The sequence below is a fragment of the Aotus nancymaae genome, unplaced genomic scaffold (genome assembly GCF_030222135.1).
Source record: "Aotus nancymaae isolate 86718 unplaced genomic scaffold, 86718_ANA_hifiasm-v0.15.2.pri h1tg000059l, whole genome shotgun sequence".
Lineage (NCBI taxonomy): Eukaryota > Metazoa > Chordata > Mammalia > Primates > Aotidae > Aotus > Aotus nancymaae.
In genome coordinates this window covers 36,721,794-36,738,014 of record NW_026988473.1, presented here as the reverse complement: position 1 = coordinate 36,738,014, position 16,221 = coordinate 36,721,794, and positions in this window count along the sequence as shown.

The following is a 16,221-nucleotide window of genomic DNA, read 5'->3' as shown; positions in this document are numbered from 1 at the left end:
TTGGAAAACATTTTGACAGTTTCTTAAAAGTTAAATATTTCCCTACCATATAATTCAGTCAATCTACATTTAAGTATTTACCTTAAGATGTAAAAGAAAATGTCTCTGTATAGGCATGTACATAAATGTTCATAGAATCTTTATGTGCATTAACGAAAATTGAAAATATCCTGCTTATCAACAGGTAAATGGATATACAAATCAAGGTACATCCACAAAATGGAATACTAGAAATCTTACAGTGCAATAAAAGGAATAAGCTTGATATGTACCAACATGAATGAATCTAAAAATAATCATGTTTAGTGAAAAACGTCAGTCAAAATGACTACATACTATTTAATTCCATTTATGCAAAATTCCTGAAATACAAGCTTGTCTATAGAGAAAGGAGATAGTTGTTACCTGAAGATGGGACTGGAAAAGAAAGAGGATTGCAAATGAGTATAGAGAAATTTTTCAGGGTGATAGGCATGTCTGTAATGTAGATTGTGTAATATTTTTCATGAGTAGATATGTATGCCAAACTTACCTAATTATATTTAGAGTATATGAAGTTCATAGCATGTCAATTTTTTAACAAGTTGCAAAGCTTTACTAAACATAAAATAGAATACTACTCAACAATAAAGTGTTACACAATGACATGTTTCATAGCAAAAGCATTATTTAAGTAAAAGAAATAAGACTCAAAAGCTATATGCTGTATGATTTTATTTATAGGACATTCTAGAAACAATTGAAGCATTGGACCGTAAAACAGATCAGTGGTTTCTAGGAGTATAGCGAAGGAGTAGGTTGATTACAAAGGGGCATGAGGGAACTCCTTAGCGGATGGTGGAAATATGCTATGACTTTTCTGTCTTACTGTGTACATAACTTTACATATTGTAACAGATTCATAGCCCTGTGCTCCTAGAAGAGCTAAATTTTACCTATATAATACTTCAGTAAATCTGCCTTAGAGATGTATTTTGAATGTGTATGAACAATTTTTCTTATTCCTTTAACTGACTACATTCATATAATCAACTTTTAGTATGTTAAGTGCAAGTTGCATGGTGTACAGGATTAACACAAGCAATTTAAAAGATGTATTTATGCCTTTTTTCCATATTAATGCTTTTCTGTAACATAAAAAGATTTTATTGCACTTCACTTGTCACAGAGACTGTATGGAGCAATGCTGTTTTATTTTAAACGATGCATTATAACATTCCTAATATATTGAAAAACTAAGAGAAGAAAAATGTAATCAAGTATAGCAGATTTTCATGAAATTACTTATTTCTGAATTAATTAATTGATTAACCGTCAACATTCTCTAGAGAAGTATTTCTCAACCTACTTTTACCCCTAATTCTCATAAAAATTTCCCTGAGCAGTGCCTTTTAGAATTTGCATTAGAAGAACAATAGTACATTTTTATGTTTCCCACATATGCAGTGATATTCTAACATCACATGGATTTATCAAACATATTTTTTTCTTGTCTCCTATCTCTCCCCAAAGTGTCTGCCACCCCTTTTCACCATTTTACTTCCTCTCCTCTTTCATATCATCTGCTATGACATCAGGACTTTATTTTATTTTATTTATTTATTTATTTATTTTTGAGACGGAGTTTCGCTCTTGTTACCCAGGCTTGAATGCAATGGCGCGATCTTGGCTCACCATGACCTCCGCCTCCTGGGTTCAGGCAATTCTCCTGCCTCAGCCTCCTGAGTAGCTGGGATTACAGGCACGCACCACCATGCCCAGCTAATTTTTTTTTTTTTTTGTATTTTTAGTAGAGACGGGGTTTCACCATGTTGACCAGGATGGTCTAGATCTCTTGACCTCGTGATCCACCCTCCTCGGCCTCCCAAAGTGCTGGGATTACAGGCATGAGCCACCGCGCCCGGCCCCAGGACTTAACAGCCACATTGTGCCCGTGGCTCCTTCCCACATCTCAAGGCCACAACTTACTCTCCTACACCTCAGCCCTCTACACGTGATCTCCTTGGATTGAATCTTTTGGACTTTTTACTAATATAAATAAAAGATAAGTTTTTACAATTTCATTCCACCTCCTAACTGGCAGCCTTTGAAATAGGTAGCCTTTTTAGTTACTAGAGGTGAAACAGAGAAAAAATAAAAATAAGCTTCACAAAGCTCAAGGATTCAAACCTTATTCTCTTTGCTATGTTTCTCTAAGGAAATTAACAACATGCTTGCTGAGTCCGGTTCATCCTACTCAGATTCCAGTGAACCTTAATGCCATATATTTTCAGGAGGTTGTGTATTTAAAAAAACTGCAAAGGAAACTCAATTGCCTCCTTTGAAAAAAATAGCTTTCCCAAACCTTAGTTTTGCAAGCCCTGTCTTGTATAAATAAGCATTAACAACCGTAGTAAGTTGAATAATGTTTTCCCAAAAGATATTCAGGTCCCCTGAAATCTGTGACTATGTTACTTATATGGAAAAATTGACTTGGTAGATGTGATCAAATTTTTAAAACATCTGCTATAAGCCACATGGCTAAATGGGGTTGATCTGGCTTTAAAATTGCCCCTAACTAGCTCTCTTGATGATTCTAGAACATGCTAGGCTCCCAGTAGAGCCTATATTAGTTGTCTATTTTTCTACAATTATGCCAAAACCTAGTGGCTTAAAACAACAAATTTAAATAATCTTATAGATATTGTCAGTCAAACACTTGGGGTTGGCTTAGATGAGTGGCTCTATAAGGGTTTTCTTAAGAGTTTTATGGTCAAGATATTTAGCCAGAGCTGCAGTCATCTGAAAGCTTGACTAGGTTTGCAGGAGGATTCATCTCAAAATGGCTCATTACCATGGCTGTAGGCAAGATGCCTCAGTTTCTCACCATGGAGTCTCTTCAAAGGGATTTTTGATACATCCCCATGACATGGTAGCTAGCTACTTTCAGAGTGAGCAACCTAAGAGAGACAGACCAAGATAGATCCTCAATAATTCATATTAACTGTTTTAGATGTCACATTGCATCTCTTCTATATAATCTGATTTATTAGATGCAAATTATAAAGTTCAGTACAACTAAAGAGGAAATTTAGATCCAGCTTTTGAAAGAAGTGTCAGGATTTGTGGATTTACTTCATTCATGACAAGGCCTTTAACTCTTCTTACCCATTGAAATTTTCTGCTCTTTGGCATCTGCCTAGCTAATCCCTCACTTTCGGGGCTTTGCACAAACCTACCTTGTCAATGAAACGTACCAGGACTACTGCAGCAGGTACAAATGGTGTACTGCCCAGATTATCTCATATCTATTTCACCATGTCCTTGTGCCCCTTTCCTAGCTTTCCTTGTAATATTTGTATCTGTGACTCTCTTCAGAGGGTTTTCCTCAAACCAGTGGAGCTGCTTTGCTGTTTTCAGAGACCCAGAAGGGACTGAGAGTTTACTTTTACCTTATTCCTACCAGGGTGACTCTTAGGCAGTAACTGCCTGATTTGAGAATAGAGTAATCCAGTCCCTGATTTACACTCCAGAACTCCTCTGCAACATCTGTTGAAGGCAAGAATTTGCTTGAAAATGCAACTTTCTTTTCTTTCTTCTCATTCTTATACTGCTTACCTCAATCTATTACCATTTTCACTTCATATCACTTTTAAGGAATCATTTGCATACTAATCCTAACCTCAGGTCTGGCTTCTGGAAAACTTGATTTAAGAGAACTACCCAATTTAATTCTGCAAAATGCCTCCCACCTATCAATACATCTATAAAACTCCTTACTTCTTTATTTTTCCATAGTACTTATCACCTACTATCACACAATACAATCTACTTTCTTACCAATTTATCATTTACTCCCTGTCTCCAAGAACTAATAAGTAAATTCCATTAGAGCAGGGTCATTGTCTGCTTTCTCTTCTATGACCCTAAGCAGGTTTTTTTTCCTTCCATTAATTTGGAAATGTTAGAAATTTTCCCGTAAAGGTGATGTTTAGAAACTAAGCAAAAAAGTGGTAAGTTGAAGCATCAATAACATTGGAAATTTCACGAACTCAATCACAGCTGAAAAAGAAGCTGGTAACTCACTGATGTCGAAGCTTTAAAAATTTTGCAACTTAAGAAAAAATAGGGCATTTGGGAGAAATTAATGTGGGCAGCATTAGCTCTAGTCAATCAATGGTGCTGAATAGGAAACTAGCAGCCAAAATCTTTCCCAGCCTCAAACTGATGACTGAAATGGTTTCTGTCACCTCTGTTACTGTTATTTTGAGAATAAAATCTGGTCATGAATAAGAAAGGACAGAAAGGGAGGGTCCCATAGGCACTCTGCCACAACAGTCCTGTTCGGTACAGGAATTCTCCAAGAGTTGAGAGTGGGGTGTGTGTGTGTGTGTGTGTGTGTGTGCACTCATCTGTTTGTGATACTCCTTTTCTTTTGTAGAAATGCCTTCTTGTCATTTCTAAGTTTCTGTGCATTTACTTCTTAGTATTGTAGATGATATGAAAGTGTCTGTCAATCTTATCCATGGGCTTCTTTCACATATACTAGACTGTATCAGAGGGTAGGCATATAATAAATATTATTTCATCCTGTTTCTTGTGGACCTAACTCATGGAATCTCTCTTATTTTAATTCCCCTCCTGTGCACAGCAAGAGGTGTTTTATATCTTTGATATTTCCCTGTCTTTCCGTTTCCCCTATGGCTGTTAAAGGTGATGGAGTATAGTTTAGAAGTATCTGAATGTACAGAAATAACATTTATAGCTTGATATTTTTTATCTTACTCTTCCAACTGAATAATAAACATTCATTAAGTGCTGTATTGATCTCATCTATTTTTACCAGAAAACAGACAAATATCTCATTCACTGGGCTACTATCGAGAAGCTCTACATTTAAAAAGTCTAACCCGTCAACCTCCATCCAATTGTATCCTTCTAATATTTTATAATGGATGCTCTTATTCATTCATTTATTGAACAATAATTTATTGAATTCTCACTATATACGAGGTATTTCTGTAGGGTCTGAAAATGCAGCAGGGGAAAGAATAGAGAATAATCTTTATCTTTTTGTAGTTTGTATTTTGCTAGTCTATGCATATATCCTTAGTAGGAACATCATTCTCACAGACTATAACATGTATATTATGTGATGTGTCAGGCTTCAAAGATGGAGACAAACGCTAAACAAAATGAACACATGAAATGTAACCAAGTTATTTATTCATTATATCTATTTTTCTCCTGCCATGTACCAAACTCTGTTCTATTTACTTGGAATACCCCAAATAATAAAATAAATGTTCTAAATTTTTTGTAGATTTTATATTTTGAGAGAAGGAAAACATTTAAAAAAGTTAAAAAGAAAGTTTTAGTAATTGCTAAGAGATAATAAGTCCTCAACCAAAAAAAAAAAAAAAAAAGATTTTTTAAAAATCTTAGAGAACAGGGTGAGGTGGCTTAGGTGGATCAGTACTGCTAAGAGTAGGCACATTTTGCAGAAACGAATATGGTAGTCACAGTAGATATTACCTAAAGAAGGTGAGGGATTTTGCCAAACAAATACTTACTGGTAGAGTATTCCAAGAAGTGGTAGCAGCTAGACCAAAGTTGCTAAAGTGTTGGGATAATGAGCAACCTGGTAATATCAGTTCTCGTGAGCTATTTCTAGGGCTATGTGAGTAAAACTAAGAGACACTGAAGATTTTTGAGAAGTGAAACGAAACAGTCCTGGACTTAACATCTGAAAGTCATCACTCCAGCTGCTCTTTTTTGACAGTGGAAGCAAAAACAAATAAACAAACAAAACAGAGAGGTTATAGCATAACCCAAATGAGGGAATATGGTGGCTTGAACTGTTGGTTCATGCATGTTTGATATGCTGATAAGTTTTGTATTTCTGAATATATTTTAAAGAATGAGCAAATTTAACTTTTTAAGTCTGGACCTGGTTTTTGACAGAAAAAGAGAAGTAAGGTTGATTTATAGGTTTTTGATGTGAGATATTGAAAAACTGTAAGTGTAAAATTGACATCCACTGAGTAAGTAAAATAGGTTTGAAGGTAAGATGAGTAGTTCAGTTTTGAGACATGGTGAGTTGAAATGTCTATTACACATCCACATGGAAAATTAAAGAAGATGGATATTTGCTTCTGGAATTGGAAAGAGTTCTGAAAATATACATTTTGAAGCAGGTTAAAAGATGGCAAGCACCACGGGGGCACCTATATCAGAAAATTGTAATTATGATAGGAGAGGATAACATATTCACAAAACATGAAATAGGCAAGGAAAATAATCATGTATATATAAAAGGGAAAATATTTCAGAGGATAGAAATGGCAAGTAGAAAATACTCAGCTGAATTGCTTTGGGTAAGAAAGTAACCTATGTTGGAAGAACAGCAAGTATGGTAATACAGTTACAGCAAAATAAACCAAAAAGAGAAGACAAAAAATAAAGGTCATAGAAGATACTAAGAATAAGATCATATAGGGTCTTCCAGGTCTTTTAATGTAAACAAGTGAGAGGTCATTGTTATATTCTGATCAGAGCAGTGACACAACTTGAAAAGTTTTTAAGAAACATTCTGGCTGTAGAAATTAAAAATATCTGTAGGAGCTACGAAGATGAAAACAAAATCATGGTAGTTATTTTTTAAAATCTAGGCAAGAGATAAAATAATGATGGGTTAGACTATTAATAGATTGTAGTAGAAGAAGTGGAGTCTTTGTGTTTCACCGAAAGCAAATTTTGAGGCAAGTATTGCAGAGCAAGTAGAAGGAAAACAGAGATAGGGGATTGAAATAGATAAGAAAGGGTGCAATATAGAATGCATCATCTAATAAGCGACCCTTGGCTGTGGGCATTTGATGCCAGTTCCTCTGCAGACCTCTGGGAGAGAGTGTGGAACATTTTTCAGAGTAATTCCAGCCAAAGGGGAGGAAGCAAGGAAATATTTCTCTCCATTTTCTATCAATCATGGTTGAAGGTTGCTTGAAGAAACATGTCTTGCTTACTCTCCTGCTGGTCAAGAAAGCTCCTATAGTAGATAAAAAGTCCCCAGGTAGAGATTCATATTTTTCACATTAAGTAACTTTTGGCATGCAGAGGTGAGTGCTGACAAAATATGGATTAGGCAGCAGGAGCAGTTGCTTAAGGTCGTGAGAAGTATTTATATTCCAGATAAATTTGGAAGCCTGAGCACAGAAGTGTGAAGAGTGATACATACATACATACATACATAGACATACCTTTGTGAGTGTGTGTATATATAATTGGTAATATAGTTTGAATGTGTGCCCCTGCCCAAACTTCATATTGAAATGTAATCCCGAGTTGAAGGTGGGGCCTGGTAGGGGGTGATTTGATCATGAGGGCAGTTTCTCATGAATACTTTAGTGTCAACTCCCTTGTCCTTGTGATAGTGAATTTTCATGAGGTCTGGTCATTTAAAAGTAGTACCTCCTGCCTCCCCTCTCTTGCTCCTCCTCCACCCATGTGAGATGTCTGCTTTTCCTTCAATTTCTGCCATGATTTTAAGTTTCCTGAGGCCTCCCCAGAAGCTGAGCAAATGCCAGCACCATGCCTGCTGTACAGCCTGTGGAACAGTGAGCCAATTAAATTTCTTTTCTTTATAAATTACTCAGTTTCAGGTATTTCTTTATAGCACTATGAGAACAGAATAATACAATTGGTTAATATATTTCTGTCAAAGATGTTTATTAAAACTTAGACAATTTCAAATTTCCAAATTTCATTTCTTAACAAATAGTCACTGAGTATGTTCAAAGTGCTATAAATTTCTGAGGAACTCTGAGAGATACCAAGAAAAAGGAAGCATAAATATTGACCTTAAGGGACTCAAATTTTAGTAGTACATTTAATATATTTATTAATTACATTACATAGAAGATGAGAATTTACATAAAATAAATATTATCAAAATGCAGTACTTAGGGAAATGATAATAAGGGCTTAGTTTAATTAAGTGATCCTAGAAGTGGAGGTTTTCCTATTTTATTATTTCTTCACTCTTCAAGTTCAAGCTCAGAGCCTGGTCCATAGATAGTACTCAATATATAGTAACATGGCTTTCTCACTACACAGTAGCTTACTTCTTCAAAGACAGTAAGGGAATCTTTCTCTCTCTCCTGCAAAAGCTCCATTCCTCTTCACAGGGTTTTATATGATCTTGTATGCCCCACCGTATAATGTCTCTTTGGATTAACTCAATATCAACTGATGATTTGGGACATTACATTTTCAGAATCCTTTCCAGTTCGCCATGTAGTATAACCTAATCTAAAAAGTAACATCCTATGAGATTTCCAGGTCCTGCCTATACCCAAGGGAATGGATTATATAGGTTGTTCTACCATAGGGCAAGAATCTTGGAGACCATTTCAAAATTCTGCCTATCACATCTCCAAATGTGCAAAACTGAATTTTTTATTTACCACTACTGCATCTTAATTAGCTTCTCTTCATCATTTTATCGTAGTTTATGTAATGCTACTACCATTCTCCCAGTTGCTCTAACTAGTGCTAAATTTCCCTTCTTTCTTCACCACAGCCCACACTTCTTATCAGTGTTTGTATGTTGAATTTTCCTATTCATTAACTATATATTGGGCACACTCTGTGTGTTAGGGTCTGAGCTTGGACCTGGTGATTCAAGGTGGCATAAAATAGGCAAGGCCTGCAGACTCAATTTCTAAGATCACTATATTAATTTTGAGTCTTGTTATTTTTCTTTTACTATAGATTTTCAAGCCAATCTTTCTGACCTTTCTTTCTACATTCTCTCTCACTTCAATCTCTACCATAAACTGGCATCAAAATGTCAGTAAATGCCAGTCTAGATGTAAAATATAACCATACTTCACATTATAAAACATAAACATATTAAATTGTTGCATTTCTGTCTAAATATTTTAGCTGCAAATGAAATAATCCCAATTCAAATTAATACTCAAAATGAGATTTTTTTTAATGCCTTATACACTGAAAATTTAAATAACATTTTGGTTTCATATTACTCCCTGGCTATAGTGGAAGTTCTTTCAATCATTATGGCAACGTTTCCGAGATGTAGTTTTAGTGAATCAAGGTAGGTAATGTAAATCAATGAAAATGACTGGGGTGAGTCTCAAATATTTTAGGAGGGTTTATTTTTTTGCCAAAGTCAGGGAACACAAGCCCTGGAGGCAGGTAAATACCTTTATCCAAAGATGATTTTGGGAACTTAAATATTTGAAGGGGAAAGGGTGGATATTGGGGGAAAGAGAAATAAATTTTTAAAATGTGTGGGGAGATAGACAAAAGGTTGCATTCTTTTGAGTCTTTGATAAGCCTTTTATTAAATACACAATTTTCATTTAGGGGGCAAGTAAATAGTCACTGATGGCTTTTTCTGGCTCAGTGAATCTGCATTTGTACCTAATCAGATATGCATTTGTCCCAGGTGGACAGAGGAATGATTTGAGTTATGCCCTTTGTCCTAAACTGTGAATAAAGCTATCAATTTACATTGCAAGGGTGAAATTGAATAAGACTGCTTTAGGGTAAAGATCTTGGGGACCACAAAAAAGTTCCTTGTGGGAAAATTGTGAAGGAGGTATGTAGTTTTTTTTTTAATCTTTGTAGCTATCTTATTTAAGAACCAAATAAAAGGCAAGTTTGTGTGACCCAGTTTCCAACTTGACTTTTCCCCTTTGGCTTAGTGAGTTTGAGATATTAATTTTTATATACAATGACCATGATAAACTTACTAGTTATACTTTTTGGTAAATTGCAATGAATTTTCTAAATAGTTGGTTATTTAGTCCATATCTAAAATAGTTTATATTTCTTCTTTTCAACTTGGAAATCTTTTATTTCTTCTTCTTGCCATGTTACACTATTAGAACCTCATGTATGATGCTAAACAAAAATGGCAAAAGAGGGAAAAGCACTTTGGGAGGCCAAGGCAGGTGGATCATCTGAGGTCAGAGGTTCATTACCAGCATGAACAACAAGGTAAAATCCTGTCTTTACTAAATATAAAAAATTAGCTGGGCATGGTGGCACATAGCTGTAATCCCAGCTACTCGGGAGGTTGAGGCAGGAGAATCCCTTTAACCCAGGAGGCAGAGGTTATAGTGAGCTGAGATTATGCCATTGCACTCCAGCCTGGGCAATAAGAGCAAAACTTCGTCTCAAAAAAAAAAAAAAAAAGGCAAAATGGACATCTTTGCCTTATTCCTGATCTTAGGAAGATTGCATTCTATTGCTCATCATTAATATATCAATTAAGTTGTCAGTTTATCAAAGGTTTATTGGGTTGAAAAATTACTTTACTTCTGGTTAGCTAAGAATTTTCTTTAGTGATGTTAGATTTGATCAAGTACTTTTTAAAAATTTTTTTTTATTTTTTGGCTGTTAATATAACAAATTACATTTATTAAATTTCTAATGTTAGTTTAAATTTCTGGGGAAAAACCTACTTGGAATTGATGGATTATCTATTTTAAGTACTGTGGTATATGATTTTCTAAGAAATTTTGCATCTATATTCATGTGGAACATTGGTCTCCAATTTTCATTTCTTTTAATATCTTAGTTTTGCTATCAGAGTAATGTCACTCTGTTAGAATGAGTAAATACGTATTACTGCCCTTTTAACTTTCTGAAACAGCTGGTATAAAATTAATACTTCTTATTCTTTAGTGTCCAGTAGAATTTGCCAGTGAACCATATGGGTATGGAGGATTCCTGGTGGAAAGATTTGTAACTAAAATTCAATTTTGTTGACAGGTTAACAAAATAATTAGGTTACCAATAGCCACCTAGTTAGGCTACTCAATTTTTCTATTTCTTCTTCAGTGTGTATATTGCTTAATTTTTTGCCTCAACCTGACAAGCCACCAGGTGCCTTGATATTTGTTCAAACATTATTCCAGGTGTTTCTGTGAGGGTGTTTGGGGATGAGATTAACATTGAAATTGGTTGACTGAATCACAAATGGCCCTCTCTAATTTGGGTGGACCTCATACAATCAGTTGAAGACATAAACAGAAATATACAAGACTGACCCTCTCTCAAGTAAGAGAGATTCCCTCCTGTCTGACAACCAGGTCTCCAGTATGTCAACTCGCTTTGCACATATGGAGCCAATACCTGATAAGAAGTAAATAAATAGATAAATAAACACATACATTTTATTGGTTCTGTTTCTCTAGACAGTGAGCTTTGGTAGTTTTTGCCTTTAAAGGAGTGTAAGGAGTGTGCCCATTTCATATAAGTTGTCCAATTGACTTGCATAAAGATATTCAAGACATTTCTTTAATATCCTTTTATGTCTGTGCAGTCTACAGTGATGTTATTCTGCCCCATATCTGATGTTAGTATTTTATGCTTTCTCTCCATTGTTTCTAATATGTTTAATGCTACAACTCTCAGATCTATTGGTTGGAAATACAGTGTTCTCTGACATATGGCTGTAGTTAATTTAAAATGACAGAATGTTTTTAGTTCTAGAAACATTTTGTAGAGCTTTTTATTTTCTCACCAGAAGTTTCTGAGGTGGTTCCTGCTGCTAGTTTGTTAGAAATAGTATATTCTACAAAAGCTGTACAGTATCTTAAACTCAAAATCCTTAGTGAAAGCTTCCAGATTCCTTTTTGAGTCACTGACCTATCTTTCTTCTAGCATCTCCTAGGATTTTATACTGAAATGACAGCTCAAGTCACAGATTTAAGTCATAAATATATATTCTCAAAGAACAAGAGGTTTTTTTCCAAGAACAAGAATTCTTGCCCTATTTAACCTGTAACCAAATGTGGCCATCTTGAGACCAAAAGTAACACCAAAAATGACCACTTCTCAAGATAAGCCTAGTTGGAAACAGTTAAGAAGAGGTTAAAGGGAGAGGGGGCATGAGTGAAGGAAAGTAGTGAATTATCCTCACACACTGTACAGTGTGCAGGTCTATAATTTTGAAGTGAAAATTTTCCATAACTGCTGTTGCAGTAATTGGCATTAGACGTATATTCTTGGATTTTAAGTGACAATTATTGCCTCTCAGTTCGTACTTCTACTGTTGTACTAAAAACTTCTGCTACCACATGCCTTAGAACCTTTACCCTCAAGAAATACATTTGGTTGAACTAGTTCTTTCAATTTTCTCATTCTTTATTTTAAATTTTCCATCACTCTCACCTTTTCAAGTAGTCATTTAGAATTTGACAGACTCCCTAATATTTTGGTCAATGTTCAGTTTCTGCAAAGTATAAAAGGAACAACTTTCATACAGTTACCTTGTTACCTATGGTGGATCCTGGAACTCCTGTATGGTAGGACACATTGTATTACAAAGCTATCAACTCCAGACTCATGAGATTCACAGATATCTATCATATTGGTAGAATGTGTTTCTGATAGTTTGACTTAAAGTATACTTTTGTATTTTAAGCTTGACTTAAAATATGGAAATATATATAAATTTATGGGCGAGTCCCTAGGGAATTCTTTGATCTGTACATGTATATTAAATAATTATGTACAATGCTTTATCAAATAATTATATATAAATTTTATATTATCCTTATTAGATGGATAGATAGAGGTGAAAGAATATAGAAATTGGACAGGAATGTAGTTTCTCAAGGACAAAAGACTTCAAGGAAATCATGACCACCCTTAAAGAGATGCTATTGTTTTCAAAGAAGCTAGCCCTGAAATAAAATGAAGAGATTGTTAGACTGTTCATTGGAGGTAGTATGTCCTGACGTTAGGAGTTAAAAAAGTTCAAAACAACAATGCCCAGGAAATAGATGACACAGATCAACAGTATCAGAAGCCTTAAATATCAGAAACTCAAATGGCCTCGAACACTATTTCAAATGTATTATGTTAAGTGGTTCACTATGTGAAATTTTCCCCAAATGTAAATACTGACATGGAAAAGGCAACTGAAAGTATAAGCTAGTTTATGGGTCAGACCACACTTGAACCTGTTATTGTAACCCAAGTGAAAACCTATGTTTACAGAGATTGCGAATCTACATGTAGAAAGACAGGAAAAAAAAGAAACATGGCATTCGAGTATACAATAATACATATTAGCAGGTATTAACAAAGTTAAATCAAGTAAGTTCTCTAAGATAGCAAATAATTTCCAAATGAATTGCACCAAATAAGAAAATATGTATTGTAAGCTTTCGTTTTAATCATGCTGTTTCTTCGATGGAAAAATTTCAGTCTATGGCTCAAGGTGAGCAGCAGACTAAATGTACCCATATTTGCTCTGGATGAAAGAAAATATCAAATAGTAGATTTTGTCATATACAATTATAGAAAATCATTACAAGTATAGTTTTTCTATTAAACTGTGTCTAATACTGATTATGCTTCCAAATAATGCTTAAAAATACAGCTAGTAATAAAACACTCTCATAGCTCTTATTTGTTGAGTGCTTACAACATATCAAACTCCTTATCTCTGATTATAACACACCTTATCTCTGATTATAACAAATCACACACCTTATCTCTGATTATAACACAAACTCTGACAAATGTGCTTAGAATTCCTGTTTCACACATATGAAAATTGAAGATCAGGTAATTTATACAATTAGCCCAAGGTGCTTATGTAAAATAACAATGATCATAATTAATGAGTAATTGTTTCATAATTATTTAGTTAATGTGTATCTTTATGTGTATCTCTTCTGCTAAATTTTGAACTCTTTGAAAGTTTCCATCATGCTGGATTTTTCAGAAGTTTGAAATTGATCCAAAGCAATGAACTGCATTCATATAAGTGTGTGTATGTTTACATATATATATGTGTATGTGTATATATGTACATATATGTGTGTTTCTGATCATTTGAATAATATTTTTGTATTTTAAATTTGACTTAAAATATGTACACACACACACACACACACACACACGAGGAGGCAGAGTTTGCAAGGTCTCACTCTATTGCCTAGATTAGAGTGCAGTGGAATAGTCATAGCTCACTGCAGCCTTCAACTCCTGGGCTCAAGCTATGCTCCTGGCTCAGCCTACTGAGTTATTTCTGAACTTAAATATCTACATAATAATATCACTTTGGCGCAACACTTTTTGGCATTTTCCTTTCACATTTGTTTTGAGCATTAAACTTGAATTGTTTTGAGTTTTCTCAGTTGAATTATATGTTTGTCATTTCTGAGTGGTTTTGGTTAAAGGACCATGCAAAACATTCAAAGTTAATTCTGCAATCTATAGAGGATACTTAACATAGAAAATGCAATAAACATGAAGTATGTAATAAAGAAAAAACACTTAATGATGTATCCATGACACTGTGCTTAAATTACACCTCTAAAAGTAAATATATCCATGAACTGCAAAACGGAGTACTCAACAACAAAACAAAGAATCCCATTAAAAAGTGGGCAAAGGACATGAATAGAAATTTTTCAAAAGACATACAAATGGTCAACAAGCATATGAAAAATGTTCAACATCACTAATAATTAGAGAAATGCAAATTAAAACCACAATTAGATGTCATTGTACAATACTCAGAAAGGCTATTACATTTTTTTAGAGACGGGGTTTCACCATGTTGACCAGGCTCGTCTCGAACTCCTGACCTCAGGTGATTTACTGGCCTTGGCCTCCCAAAGTGCCAGGATTACAGGCATGAACCACCATGCCCAACCAGAATGACTATTATTAAAAAGACAAAAAGTAACAGATTTTGGCAAGGAGGTAGAGGAAAAGGAGCACTTATATGCTGTTGATGGGAATATAAATTAATACAACCTCTATGAAAAGCAGTATGGAGACTTGTCAAATAACTAAATATAGAACTACCATTTGATCCAGCAATCCCATTATTGGGTATCTGCCCAAAGGAAAACAAAATTATTATTATCAAAAAGACACCTGAATTCATATGTTTATTATAGCACTATTTATAATAGCAAATAACCTAAGTGTCCATCAACAGATGAATGAAGAAAATATGGTATATATAAAAATGGAATACTATGCAGCCATAAAAATAATAAAATCATGTCTTTTGAAGCAACATGGATGGAACTGGAGGCCAATATCTTAAAAGAAAGACAAACGCTGCATGTTCTGAGAGGGAGCTAAATAATGTGTACACATGGACATAGAACATAGAATAATAGACATTGGAGACTCAGAAGGGTGGGCAGGTAGGAGAAGGGTGAATGCCAAAAAATTATTTAATGGGAACAATGTACATTATTCGGGAGATGCATACAATAAAAGCTCAGACTCACCACTAAGCATTATATTCATGTAACAAAATTACAATTGTACCCTGTATGTTTATGCCAAAAAAATTAGAGTGTTTGAATGTAGCCATATATACATTTTATGTAGTCACCATAGCTAGTGATCACTTGATTTGATTTTTAAATGAATATTTAGGTATGTTTACATTTTTATGGAACCTTGATTTAAAAATCAAACCAAGTGATTACTAGCTATAATCGGAATATATGGTATCTCCAGGGATGTAGAGTATGTAGTTGTGAATGTAAAATATTCTTTACTCATTTTATTCCAACAGCACACCAAACACTTAACCAAGAGAGATTTAAAAATTTCCTGAATTATCACATGATATTTCTGCAAAGGCCAATTACTTATAGATATTAAATAAATAGTACCAATTTATTAGCAATAAGTACAATGTGGGCTAAGTTATAGAATTTGGCCTTTTGAAGATACTTGTAGTAAACATAATTCTGTCTGTGTTATTCCAGTATATTTGTCATGAAACATAGCAAAAGTGATTTTCAGATATAATTAAATTTCCTAATTTGTGGACCTTAGCATAGAGAGGCTATCTGAATGGGCTTTATTTAATCACATGAGCTCTTTAGAATCAGGACCTTTTTCTCTGATTGACAGGATGGAAAGTTGGGGAGAATCAACAAATTCAATATGTGGGAGTTTCTCTTTTGCTAAGCAGGAGGGGGCCACAGAGCAAGAATCCGGAACAGACAAGAAAATGAAAGAAGTCCCAGGCTAACACTTGGCAAGGATATGGAATTGAATTCTGCAAAAACCTGCCTGAGCATAGAAATATATTCTTCCACATAGCCTCAAGGCAAACACTCAGCCCAGGCAATACTTTAACCTTGTATTAGAGCCTAAGCAGAAAGCCAGGTGAGTCCACCTTCAATTCTGAACTAAAAAGCTAGGAGAAAGTGTATAAGC